General features: G+C 41.0%; 1 long non-coding RNA gene across 2 annotated transcripts in view; it reads left to right on the top strand.

Annotated features, from left to right (window-relative positions):
* The window catches only part of LOC111923952 (uncharacterized), a 41,338-nt gene extending 28,070 nt beyond the window's left edge, over positions 1 to 13,268 (top strand). Inside the window, exons 6-9 of one of the 2 annotated variants that reach the window (XR_015276562.1) lie at positions 380 to 504; positions 2,936 to 4,447; positions 4,813 to 4,908; positions 6,913 to 13,268. This is a non-coding gene — a long non-coding RNA (uncharacterized LOC111923952). The remainder of the gene's footprint in view (positions 1 to 379; positions 505 to 2,935; positions 4,448 to 4,812; positions 4,909 to 6,912) is intronic. The other variant, XR_015276563.1, reaches the window with a different exon arrangement.

The raw sequence follows: 13,268 nt of genomic DNA, 5'->3' as shown, positions 1-13,268 counted from the left end.
AGAGCTCCATTTCCTCCTCCCTCATAATGAAATGTCATAGAATCATAGAAAGGTTTGGGTTGGAAAGGATCTTAAAGCTCATCCAGTTCCAACTCCCTGCCAAGGGCAGGGACACCTCTCACTAGACCAGTTTGCTCAGAGCCCCATCCAACCTGGCCTTGAACACTGACAGGGATGGGGCATCCACAGCTTCTCTGGGCAACTCAAGGCATCTCACCACCTTCACAGTGAAGAATTTCTTCCTGATATGTAGTCTAAAGCTGCCCTCTTTCCATTTGAAGGCCTCACCTCTATCACTACATGCTCTTGTAAGAAGTCCCTCTCCAGCTTTCTTGTAGGATCTCTTCATAAACTCTCCATGGATCCTTTTCTTCTCCAGGCTGAACAACCCCCAGGCCTAGCCTGTTCTCACGGAAGCAGTGCTCCAGCCCTTGGATTATCTTTGTGATCCTCCTCTGGGCTTGCTTCAGCACATTCACATCCTTCTCATGTTGGGGGACCCAGGTAAAATGTTGCTACTTGTTGTGGTTTTCTTTGTAGCTTTTCTTTGTACAAGGATGTGAATGAAGAATAGAATTAATTGGAAAATTTCTTATTGGCAAACTGGGAACAAAATATTAGTAAACATTTGCCTAAAATACATTTGGGTTTTCCTAAGACACGATAGTGGTGGGCATGCTCAGCATGTGAGATCACAAGAAAGTAAGGAGAAGTTAGAATGCAGGCATTTGGATATCTTTTCTATGGGTGAGAATGTAATCCTAGAGCATGGCAAAAACAATTTACTGAAGTGAAAATTACATAGATTAAAAAAGATCTGGAGATAAAAACTTCTCTCTTACATGAAAACTTGGATGGAAAGGCTTTTTTTTAGGGCTTCATCCCAATGCACTTCTGGAAGCCAGAACTTTTTGCTTGCCCTGATATGTCTGTTCAGTGTACTTACAGCTAAAACACTTCTATGTGTCTAGGTCCTAGGATCATAAGTTCCCACATGTAATCTCTTTAAACACAATGAAAAGTAATCTTTTCCTTTTTTAATGTTTTTTAATGCCTGAATAGCAAGCCTTTTTAAGAGTGGTAGTGGGAGGCATGAACATACAGCTACAAACACTTAGGAGCACACTTTACTTCAGACACAGCTAACTGACCCCTTTGGCTTCCTGGTGTTCAAAAAGGGAGAGGCAGAGAAATGTTGAAAGTTTGGAGCGCAGTATGTGCTCTTTGGGCTGCTAGAGAGAAAAGGGTGAGTGTTTGATTTCACATGCTTACGAGGGGCATATGTAGCTTAGGAGCCGCTCTAAGAGGATAAACCTGAGAGGAAGCTATTCTTATTGGGTTGGAGAATGGTTTTAGCTGCCTTGAAGATGATCCCACTGCTTGAGCTGCCTTCTAAGGGCAATCCTGGATGCCAGCTCTGCACATCACGGATACTGCAGTTAAGGGCAGCCAGCTGAGCAGACTCGTGCCTGCACAGAATGTGCATTTAAATGGAAATGATTAGGCAGAGTCCACTGCATGGGCCGAGTTTCCCGGCATGGGTTTCATTCTTCAGTGGGATGACACTATCCTTGCGTGAGACAAATAGTATCCATTAGAGTTAAGTGCTGCTGCTGGGCTGGACTTGTGACCTTCAGCTGCTTGGCAAAATGGGTGCAACATTCATCTGTAGCTAGTATTGCTTAGTGGGGTTTTTATTTTTTTAAAGTTTTTTTTAAAAATGTTTGTATTTATTTTTTATGTAATAGGAATTTCCTTTTTTGCCAATGGAGGCTCCATTTATCCAGGACATGGCTTCATTCTTCATTCACTTCATTCTGCAGTGTCTGGGTTTTGTCTATGAATTTTATTTTTTTTTTAAATTCCAAAGGCAGGAATTTCTTTTCCTTTAAAAAAAAAATTGTTATAAGGCAGCTTTGTAAAACTTTGTATTATAATATTTATACAGGAGGAACAAAAAATTATATGATGCCATCCTAATAAATAATGTAATGTGTATTACACTCTTCATTTCTCAGAACCCATGGAAAGAATCTGGCTTTGTGTTTGTTACCAGCTAGTGTATATTACAGGAATATTTTTACTAGATTTAAATCCGGGGGTATAAGATACCATTCTGAATTTTCCATATACAAAGTAGTCATACATAAAGTGTCTGCCTCCTGGGCAGAGAAAGCAAGCAGTAAGCATACATCTGTGAGTCACAGAAATAAAATGGACTTGAAGGGACTTTAATGCACATTTCATCTCTCATATTTTTTCTGTTTCAGCTCCCAGGCTTCTGGTTTTGCAATAACAGAGGCTGGAATTATTGTTGGGTGGGCACAAGATGAATGCTAACAATCATCTTCATCCTGGGATCCTTTTTCACAAAAACTATGAGTTGCAATAAGTATTCTTACTAGTTTAAAATAATTATATTGACTCTATGGACTATTACACCAGTAAAATCTGTGACTTGCAGTGTCTCTTGGCACTTGGAGCATGTTCACCTCTGCTTTTTACATCTCTTTGAAAGTTTATTTGTGTGTCCACAAATTCATTCTTATCTCTGCTAGCTGGTGACAAGAATTTTGCACAAGCAGTTAATTTGAACCTGTCTGTTAAACTCTGGGGAATTGTTTGGGTATGTTTTTTGAAGCAGATTTTTTTATCCCCTTAAAATGGGATCATTAAACTGTGAAATGACAGGCTATTCTGACATCCAGAAGTCTTGGGGTTTATTTTGTTCCCTTCCAGCAGGCTTGGGGGTTTTGTTACATTTTTGTTTGTTTGTTGGATTGGTTTTTAATATGTGCATCCTAAGATCTGGGCTTATAAGCAAAAATTTTAAAAGGATTAGAATTGCAGCTGAGATACCATAGTGATAAGGGTGGTAAGACACTGCAGGGACATACCCACCCAACTACACTGCAACTCGTCCATTTTCCATTAGATCTCAGTCAGTTTGCAGAGGAGGCTTGGGAAAAAACTTGGCAAGACTGGAAAGCCACTGCACAAGGCGCTCCCTGGGATGTGAAGGTTGCAGAGAGGAGGAGGATGTGCTGAAAGCTGCCCCAGCTCAAGTACTCTGCTAGGGCATCAGCTGTGCACTACTGCCCATGGCAAGAAGGAGCCTGCCCGGTGCCTGGAGCTGGACTTACCCAGACTGGAGAGTGCCACTGCAGGTTTGGCCACTCCTGAGGACGCTCAGAGCTCTACTCTCTTCAGCTTTGTGATGCCAAGCTCTCACCTGCTGAGTGAACTGCAAGAGACTCTGCAAGTGGGTGGCTTTGAGGACAATAATGTCTCCTACTCCTATCCTCCTTTAGCTTTCCTCATGGAAAATCACTTACAGGAGCAACTTACTTTGGGAGTTAGGATGCATGTCGTTGATGTTGGGAAGCTTTTGGCTGGGGGAAGTTGAGTGAAATTGTCTCTGAGCCAGCAGCTGGACTTCTGAGGGTTTGATTTTTCAGCATAGGGAAATCTTTTTGACTTTCAAGTTTAAGATTCTGTTTTATCATCTGTTATGTCATTTCAGACTGTTTTATTGAAAAAGATGTGAGATCAGCAGCAAAACCTACTAAGCCAAAGTTGATATTGGTGTTGAAGTATAGGCCAGGCTGTAGCATAAAACCAGGATTTTCCAGATTATATAATGTAATTTGCCATTCATATGTCCTATATTGACCTCTCCTGGATAGAAGCCTGGTCATTTGCCTGAAAATCCATGTTTTGCAACATTTGGACGCTGTGGGGAAGGGAGAAGGAAGGATTTTTCAATCCAAAGACCTTTTCTTTTCCCTAACTTTAATTGGAACACTCATTTGAAAAACAGAAAAAAGCTAAACAGGTTTTCTATTGGTGATTAAGGGTTAATGAAATGGTTATTCATGTAATCTGGCTGAGACATTCAAACAGAGAACGGTGTCTCAGATTTTGGAAGCCTTTGCAAAAAATAATTCTAAAAGCCTCCTTTCAAAATCTCCACCTTCACACTGACTTTTGCAGAGCTATTCAAGTAGTGGATCAGCTTTTGGAACTCTAAAAAGCCAACTGAATGATTTATATTTATATTCCAGTAGGAAAAAACGAAGCTTCCTTTCTTTCACTTTGCACTGTTCTTAAGAAGAGATAAGATGGATAAAGAGATGTGCTTTGAAGCTGTAAGTCAGATGTCTGTTTACAGAGTCCCAGCCTCCTGGGGGAACAAATTTGGACTAGGAATCACAGGGAGGAAGGCTGTCAAGAGCTTTCCCATCGATTTTCCCAGGGTGCCTTACAGCATTTTGATGGCTATAGAAGATTCCCCAAAGGGGCGGAAATATTTTATCAAATACTTTTGAATCTCCAAGGCCTGGTTTGGGTTGTCAAGGAACATTACTGAAACAGCAGTGGTGCAGTCCCACCTTGAAAAATGCTTTGGCCAAATTTCAACAGGGGCACAGGAGTCCTCATCCTTCAGGTAAAGTTTATAGCAATGTTACCAGGCTTTTGCTCCAAGCAGCAAGAATAGCACAGTGAGGCCAAAAATGAAATTCCGGTACCTGCAGTTGCTTCCCAGGTTTGCTGGATTCCCAGGAAGACATGCTGTCATGCATTCAAGCAGAACATAAACAGCCTTAATTAGCACAGGACTGGCAAGAGACCATCTCCCTTTTCAGCATGAGTTCTGCTTATGAGCAGCCAGCTGAGGGCTTTTGAAAAGCTGTTTATCCATAAGAAATTTTGGAGACAATACAAGGCAGCTTTTCTGAAGCCTTCGTTTTGCTGTTAGGTTATTAATAACAGTTGCTTCCTGGGTCACTATTTCTCTTCCATGGTGTGTAGGTGCCTTCAATCCCCTCTGCTCACTGCAGCTACAAGATCAAGATCTGTGTCAAGATCATACTGTTTCCTGAGCTTTAGCTTTCCTGCCTGTCTCTGGTAAGATGGCAGATTTCAGCTCTTGCTTTCCCTCCCACCACAGCCTTTGCTACTTTGGCTGTGAGGTGAAGAACTCTGGGTGGCAAAACTCCACCTTATTAGAAACTTATTAAAGAGTTTAAAGGGCTGTAAGCTACATCTGTCAGTCCAGAAGGAACCTAGACATCTATAGAGAGAACTCAGAGTTCCAGGACAATGAATAAAATGTTAGGAATCGCATTGTATAAGGCAGCCAGCAATAAAGATGCATTCCCATGCTCTTAAAGTAAGTAGTGGTGGGATCAGATGCAGATGAGATCTAGGTTGTTCTGAAATTGCACTGGCCATTCTTACCTCCACAGGATGTTTAAGAAGTGGAGTGTATTCAGGAAAAGATACAGAATTTGGAATAAACAAATTTAAAGGTTCTTTTGATTTTTGTTCACTTGGTTTATCCTTTAGAATTCTGGAATCTCTGCATCTGGTTGTGAATTAAAAATTGCTTCCTTTCAAAAGAAAAAAAAAGGGTGACCATGAGAGGAGACAGAAAATGAGGCAATTGTTGTCTCATTCTGTTATCAGGAGACCAAAGAGACAACCATTTGGAGTGAGGAGTTAAAAAAATAATTTAAGAGCAATTTTCTGGTATTTTATTCTATACTAATTACAATAAGGCATCAAGGGGGAGGAGTGGGTACCAGACCAAGCACAAGCAGTAAAATATGAGCAAAAGCAATAGAGATTATTTTTCCCCTTTAATAATTAAGAAATCATCTGTCCCTATCAATACAATGTAATGGATTGCTCTATTCCAAAAGATTTATCCTGCACAGCCAGTTGCTTTCATTGCAGTCATAGATAATCTGAAGACAGCTTTGCCTAGGCTACCAATCTTGAGCAACTGCAATAAATTGTAACACAAGACTCTATGTTTTCTAGTCCTAGAACTGGTTCTATGCTGCTCTCAGAAGTGGATTTACTAACTGACCAGTAGCAGATCATTTGTGGCTGGTGATCAACACTTGGGCTGTCCTGTAGTTCTGGCATCTGTTCTCTTGTGCTCCCAGGGGTCTCTGTTGCCCTTCTCTGGACTTCTCCAGCAGCCTTTAACATGTCACCTCTCAGAAACATAACTATTGCTTTGTTAGTGCAGCCTAGTCCCTCTACAAAAATAATGGCCCATTAGGAGATACGGATATATGGCAATATCATTGCTGTGCTAAAACATCTGTTTTACAACAGGCACATTAGTCTGTCACAGGATACTGTTATTGCCAAGAGTAAGGAAGTTAGGACATCAGACCTCTGTATAAAGATTGAGACTATGTGGAGTTTTCAGTAATAACATCTATAACTTTGAAAAGACTGCCAAGCAGTAGGGAAGGATAATTAACTTCAGTGGTTAATCCGTATTCCACTAGAGGATGGGAAACGACCTAATGTTAGAATGGGCAGACTACCCCATGCCCTTTGAAGCACATGACAGTACCCCTGAATGATGCCCAGGACCACTTTCTGGCTGTAACTCGGGTCTGGCTCCTTGGGGCAGCTGCTGCTATGTTCTAATGGTGTCTGATGCAGCAGCTCAGCTGGGGCTTCCTGCCCGGTCTCCCGTGGCTTTGAGGTACGGGAGGAGCCTACTCAAATAGGGAGAACTACAGAGAGGCTTGAACTTTCTGTAAGCAGGTGGATGGAAAATGGAGACTTTGTAACACTCCCCAGTCTAGCAAGCTGAGGTATAAAAAACAACCCTCAGCTGGGAGGGGTTTCTAGATGCAGGTCAAAGTGGGCAAAACACTGGCTGGAGCAGCTTGCAAAATGGTGGAGTCCATCCTTCCTGAGATGTTGGAAGTTTTCTTCTTGAAAAGATATTTTGATCCACTCAGCCATTAACTGAGGACTGAGTTTAGACCAGGCAATCCTGGTGGTCCCTTCCAGGTCTGGGACCCCACCAGCTGCTCTGGCTCTCTGACATTTCTGCAAAAGTAAGAGTATAAAATCTGTCTTTTCTGAATTTCATTTCAGTTGTCCATGAAGCATGTTTTACTGTGGCACTGGACAGAAGACTTACAAGAAGAGAGGCCTTTGAACTTAATGCCCCTGCAGGGTCAGGTGCTCTGCACTTGCTATTTGCACTTGCTTTGCACTTGCTGAGCTTTACAGCCAGAACAGATCCCTAAAGCTTTAAGGCTGTGGCTTATTCTTCCCTCCTCCATCACAAAGAAATGAGCGTAGCTCCACATGTTTGTGGTAGAAACTGCTTCGCACACGAAATCCAGTGGAAATCATACTGGCATGGCAAGGAATAAGGCTTGGAGGGATTTTCCCTGACTCTGCTGTCCATCCCCTCAAAAGGGAATTTGCACTTGCTGTGTGATGTTGCAGTGAAAGTTTTATTATGGCTGCGTATTTTCTGCTGACTTCTGCTGCTTCACATGTCTGTCTTCATGCTGGGCCGCAGCAGGGATAAGTCAGGGTGCAGCACCTGAGAAAAAAAACAAGTTCAAGGAGGGAAGTGGGGTCATCAGGGAACCATTTCTTTTGCTGCCCTGACTCTGAAGAAAACAAAACTGGATATAGAATAGAAGCAGTGTGTAGGGACTGGAATGTGCAGTGCCCAGCCTAGAAATGTTTTGTCTCCCTGTTTGCAGGGCTGTCAGACAGTGCTGTCAGACCACGGGGTGGCAATATTTAGACTTGGTGTGCAGAAGTTAGCCATTTGAGGGAGTCATGTTGTGCTCAGTATGCAGCAGAGATGGAAAACAAAATGACTTCAGTAACTCCTCCAGTTAATACTATCTGTTCTTTGTTGTATCTCACACAAGGCTATCACCCCCTCTGATGAAAACAGCAGTAAGTCTAAGGATGCAAGTTGTATCCTTTCTGGTTGTCTTTGTCCTAAGTTAAAGTCTATACCTGTGTTTATATATCATAAACTGTGTCTTTCCTAGGAGAAAAAGCAGCCACCTCTGGAAGAAAATAGCTTTAGGTGCTGGCTCCTATGAAATAATGATGTTTAATAGCAGAGTCAAAACTTCATGACAGAGTAAAAATCTTTGTGGAATAAAATGTATTTTTTTTTCCCCACTTGATGCCAGAACTATAAGGAGAAGCCTAGAGACCAGTGGTAAAAAAAAAAAAAAGTACATTTTTTTGCTAGTGATGTCAAATGAATAACCTTTTGCTAATAAATAGGAGTGGGATAAGAAAAAGAGTGCCATCTTTCCTAACATTACATGTAAGAGCAAAGATCAAAATTTAAACTCTCACTTTTGTGTTTACTTTTGATTTTGGAAAGCTAATGTCCACTACTTAATTTTGTTGATGTAGAAAAAACAAGAGAGGAAGTAGATTTAAGCCCTATTTAATGTGTGTGTGTCCAACATACTCATTGCTGCAGTCTGGGTGAAGAGAGGGTGCCAATAGCTGTAACTTGGCAGCTTTATTTCCATCCTGAAACAGGAATGATTTTTGCCTATGCTTACATACCTGAGGGAAGAACTGAGTGTTGCTTAATAAAGGCTCAAAGTTTTATTAGCTGTTCAGGCTTCAAACAGTCTTTCATGCAGTGGAGAATAAGATAAATATTCCACTGAGCTTAACAGTGGAGAAGTTATTGTGGATGGTGACAGAGTTGAACTATGCTGTAAAAAAAAGCAGTATATAAACAGAGGCCCATATATTTTTTTTATGTGCTCAGTCCTTGTTCCCTTAGTGCAAACCCTGCTACAGATCAAGGGTTTCACCTAAGGAGGAAAGGTCATCTCAGGTGGCCTGCTACCTCAGGCAGCCCTGAATATTCAGCACCCTGTGAGAACCTTCCAAAGGAAAATGGACTCATTTCTTAAAGCTTTAGATTTGTATCTGAGAGCTGGTGAGCTGGCTGAGTTTCACTGGAAATCTGATGCTTAAATTGTGACTGGTATTTTGGGGTACTTAACTGTGCTTTTTTTATCTCTTGTGAGTTAATGTAAAATACCTGCTGCTTTACAGAAATGCTCTATATAATAGAATAATTAAACATTTTGATATTTACATAGAATAGGCTACATTGAAGAACATTGTTTGAAAAATTGAATAGTCAGAGCAGTGGGACATAAATGCAGTTTGACATAATAGAGCAGAAGTGCAAGCTGGTGAGGAATTTGGATTCCTCTTCTATTTAAAATGACCAGTACAGAATTTCTTTAGCAACCATTATCCTGAGAAGTACTAATATGCTGTGCTTTCACTAGAATTTATTATGTGGATTTACAGAAGAACAGTTCTTGTCCTCTCTTTGAAATTTGACTTAAAACTTTACACTGCCTTGCTTTTTCTGCTTGCTATTGAACTAGCAGAGCAAGAATTTAATAGAGGCATTCAGGCAGAGCTCAAAAAGTAGAGTGAAAACTGAATTAAGCCTTGCAATGTGAACACTCATTAGCCAGGGTGTAAGGGCATTTAGCAGGCAATATTAACTTAATTGGTTATAATGTAAAACTCTCTCAAAGCCCCTGTTATCTAGATGTCCATGGAAGACCTTGGACCAGTGTCTCCAGCATGGCGTGCTTGAAGATCTGGAGATGTGTTTTAGTTGCCCAGATAGAGGCACCAGTGCTGAAAGGGTGATTCCTGCTCAGGGGGGAGCCTCCAGTGGCTCCAGAGGGGAAATATAAATGTCAGAGCTCTTTTGCTCAGGCAAAATCTTTGTTTTTATCACTCAACAGAGTGCGCTGTGGCTCAAATACAAAACGGGTGCCTTTGAGCAATGTCAGCAGCAGTTAGGGAGATGCTGCTCAAGTCACCCAGAACTGGGGAGATCAAGTGGCTCCATCCAGAAAGAGATGCAAAACCAATCACATTAACATGACAAGCCCAGCTGTGCTTGCCACCTGCAAGCTCTTTGGTCTGGGAGCCACTGGCAGCAGCTGACTGAAGAAGCTCAGGAATTACTTATTCAGAAGTGAGCAATCCTTAGTCACTGAGAGGTACCTGGGGTGCAGAGATGTAGATTTTATAGAAGGGCTGAAGTATTGGTGTCCCTTTGTAGGCTGGGCCTGTAGGAGCTGCTCCACAGATTCTCTGTCTTTAATGCCAGATTTTCACCGTATGCCTTGGAAATATCCTCTAAGCAAAGTTATTGTCATCTCTGGCTTGCTGAGGTCACTGTTTGCTGCTTTTTTACCCATACTGCATTTTGGATGACCTCTTCCAGCTGAAAACCACTCACATTCCTACTTCCTGTATTGTTTGGATCCTATTGTGCTGTTTCTGCCTGCCATGGCTGTGACAATCTGATGTCTTGCAGTGCCCTGTTGCATGGTTCCCAATACAATACTCTATCACACAGCCCAGCATTTTTAACATGTGCTTCCAGAAACTGTTTACCTCAGATATCATCTTTCTATTTTTGCTTTGTTTCCTGTTTACAAGGAAATAAAACTTCAGTGCTCAGTCTTCATAAAAGTAATCTGAACAGCCAGTTCCTTTTGCTCCCTGTGCTGCTACAGTCTTCCTGAACATCAATTTCCAGCTGCTGTTCTGGTCCTGTGAGGCAGTGCCTGAACAGGACAGCCTGCTGTAAATTATGCAGACAGGCTTGCCCATGCTGTCTCCAGCATATGAAGAATATAAAAGTGAGTTTCCAGGAAGTATTGTACTTTCTTTGTAACTGGCCCCGAGTCCTGCTGGGTCTGGCTGTCAGTGGATCAAAAAGTTCCCTTTGCAGTGTTGAACTAAAAAGTAAGTCTGTGCTTCTTTGTTGCTGGATCCCCCCTTGGATCCTACTTAGCAGAGTTATTCAGTTTCTATTTCCAACTTTCATATTGGCATGGCACATCTGCTTTAAGGAATCCAAAGTAATTTGTGCTTAAATAGCACCCTGGTTTTATTTACATATTAAACTGCTTAAGTGAAAAATGCATTAGACAGATCTGAACAAACTTGGACCCCTGGGGAATTTATCTTCAACTGCAATTTTAGACTCGTTTTCCATCATCTGCAGAGAACAGTGTTATAGTCACAGCAGAGAGCTCAGCAGCAGCACTCAGATTCAGGCAAGTAGCCCACAAGGACATACAGCAGAAGTGCCAGTTCTTGGTTTCTCTGGATGGTTTGAGCTTCCTCAAAGGCTTTTTTTTGGTGCTGAAGGAGGTGGTCTCTGGACAAGTCAGTACATCTGTGTTTTATTTGTATGAAGAGAGAAAGGAATGAAATAGAAATTCAACAGGTAATTCCTAGAGAACTTTTTTTCACCTTATATCTTGCTTACAATCTCTGCTGTGGCAATATAAACATTTTTTTACAGGATAGGTCCAAGGAGTTTCCATACATCAAAGTAAAGATGCCAAAATCCATCGAGACTGTGAGCTCTTTGAGAAAGGGATTGTATCATGGTTTCTGTCTGTGACCAGGATCCTAAGGAAGTGATCAAACAACTGTAAATAATAAAACCTCTGAGCAAGGAACCACCTCATTGCTTATGTAGAAGCCAACATCAAGGTAGTGACTGGCAGTTTAAGCAGTTCTGTATTTAGCTGGATCTCTACTGCCAAGGAAAAAGGCTTCTGAGCAAGTTTCCATGCTCTGCTGAGCACTATCGAGTAATCACAGTGCTGAGCAGAGCTCCCGTTGTGTTTCAAATCTTTGTGCACTTTATGTAGCCTGAGTATTCCTTGGTGCAGAGGTTGGTCTCCTGAGCAGGAAATGCTTCATTTCATCTGATATCTCATCAGTTAGGCAGCTCAGATCTCTCAGTACCAAACCCTTCCCCATCAGTGATGGTTAGAAGTCACGTTTATCCCTTGCACAGAAGGCAGCAATCAAGAATGGTTTGTCTGGTATTTCATTTCCCACTGACATGGATGTTGCACTTTGCCTACCACAATTAAGTACGTTTACTTCCTGAACCCGTATTTGCATTTTTTGGTCACAAGAAAGTAAGAAGTAGAGTTTGAAATACATAATTTATCTTTACATCAATATTCTTTGTGTCTGTCTTTGCCACAACTTTGGAACAATCTTTAATGTTTATTGTTAGGAAGCTTCCTCCCTGTTGAGAGGGACTATTGTTCTTATGGTGGAGTTCTGCTGTCTCTTTTTGTAACTTCTTTTTTCTCCCAGCTTGAGAAGTAATAGTGATGAAACATCTAATGCAGGCTTTGATGAGCCTTTTGCCCTTACCCATGAGTATATAAAACCTGCTTGTTTCCTGTGAAAGCAAGAGAGACCACTCAAAATTTGACTTGAGTGTTCTAGGCATTGATAAGTGGGAAGGGAGAGTGTTATTGATAGTGAAAAATGTGTTGAAATTAAGATGCATTCTGGAATAGTGCAGTTTTGCACAGTTTACAGCAAATGCCAAAGCATCTGTTTGATGCCTGTGAATTTTCCCTCCTGTTACACAGAAATTTATACTTGGATTCCAGCATGACTCATCAAGGTACCTTGAAATAAAAGTTTTTGGAGCACTAATCTTACTTTGTATATGAAACAGCAGGTCATCTCCCAGTTCTGAAGTGGCTGGACTTCTATCAGCCAGGGACTTCAAAGAGCTTGGATTTTCTTTCATGGAGTCCCTCAGGGAATCCTTAGAGATTATTGAAAGTGAAATGGGTTTACAAAAATGTATGCTGGAAAAAAAAAAAGCATAATGTAAGGTGAAATCAAGAAACCATCCTTGAAATGCTGTATAAATTGGTTATGAAATGGAATCTTCAGATACTCAGAGCTTCTTCTGTTCTCAGATGTAAAATAAGAGGTGTAACTTTTATTCATAGTTGCACATTTCTTGTTGTGCTCTGTAGCTCTGAGAATTGTTAAATATGATGTACAGTATTCCTTATTTTGATATTGAGCTCAAATCTGCAAATCTGCTGAGAAAATAACATAGACCTGGTAATAATATTCCCACCTACTGAAGTAAATAGTAGAAGAGAATAAGGCATGTTCACAAATCAATTTAGAATATGGATTCTGTACCTCCAGAAGATGCTGCTCTATTCTCTAATGGAAAGATCTGATAATCAGGCTCGTATGTCACCCGCATTCCATAAAGCATTCCTTTCCTGACTTGTAATTTCATTTTAGCTGAAAGGAAGAGCTGACCTGCATCGTTGTGGAGGGTTGGTTTGTTTGTTTGTGTGTAGGTTTTTTGTATGTTTTGTGTCATTTTGTTGGTTTGTTATTTGTTTTTATTTTTTCTGCTTCTGAATTATCATAAAACAGGCTGGGTTTATTTTTTGTGTTTTTTTAGGCAAGAATTGCAGTAATAGCCAAATCAACTGTTGCAGTAAATTTTCAGTAGTATACTTCAATTGCTTTGTCTGTTGGCTGAAGCCAGGAATGTTGTTGTCTATAAAAGAGAATAAATTACTTTTTTGTGTAATAGCCAAACCATA

This window comes from Cyanistes caeruleus, chromosome 1 (genome assembly GCF_971803275.1).
Source record: "Cyanistes caeruleus chromosome 1, bCyaCae1.hap1.1, whole genome shotgun sequence".
NCBI lineage: Eukaryota > Metazoa > Chordata > Aves > Passeriformes > Paridae > Cyanistes > Cyanistes caeruleus.
The sequence above is the reverse complement of the archived record's forward strand: the minus strand, read 5'-3'. Positions and strand labels throughout refer to the sequence as shown.